The following is an 819-nucleotide window of genomic DNA, read 5'->3' as shown; positions in this document are numbered from 1 at the left end:
TGTCTGTGATCACAGACCCACAAGCTGACCCAGTTGACCAAGAAGATTTTCTTTTCCCGAATGCTTCTGTCTCTGACATGTGATCAAAGAAAGGCTTAAATCTACAACTGGAAAGAGCCTGCTCCAAGACTGCACACTTTGCTTCAGAAAACCATCAACAAAGGCCAACATGGTTTATCATAATGAGCTGTGGGAAGTGGGAAGTTTCTCCTTACGTGAGAGAATCACAGAAATTCTGAAGTTGTAGTGAGTAAAGCCAGGCAAACCAGATGAGTTCTCCCACCTTGAAGTGCCATGGGGAATTCTCTGATTGTCAGTAGAAGCTGTGGACACAAAGAGGATGGGAGCCTGAGCTTTGGTGGTCTGGTGGTTAGGGGTTTGCATTGCCAACCCAAAAGCAGGCAGTTCAAATTCATCATCTGCTCTAAGGGACAGGAATGGACACTGAAAACCCACTCGAGGGTTAATTGTGAACCGATTCCAAGAGAACTGCTAATAAATTGATAATCCAAAGGGGGGTGGTGGTGGTTGTTAAGTGCCATCGAGTTGCAGGCGACTCACAGCGACCCTATGAACGAAAGTCCTGAACACTTCCTGTATAACTTTCGTCCTTTTTCCAGGTTCATAGGGCTTCCAGAGGCAAGCTATTGTGGAAGTGGATGCCACTCCTGCTTCCAAGCTTGTTTTAATCGGGAAGCTTCACCAAACACTGTCCACCATGGGTAACAGTATTCGACTTCACAGCAGCCAGGAGTTACCTCTGTACAGCAAGTGGACATACCAGGGTTACATGACCTAGAAGAATGTCTCACCAAAAAC

Source organism: Elephantulus edwardii, unplaced genomic scaffold (assembly GCF_000299155.1).
Source record: "Elephantulus edwardii isolate Elephantulus edwardi_28Jun2011 unplaced genomic scaffold, EleEdw1.0 scaffold00150, whole genome shotgun sequence".
In the NCBI taxonomy this organism is placed as follows: domain Eukaryota; kingdom Metazoa; phylum Chordata; class Mammalia; order Macroscelidea; family Macroscelididae; genus Elephantulus; species Elephantulus edwardii.
This window is presented reverse-complemented; position numbering follows the sequence as displayed.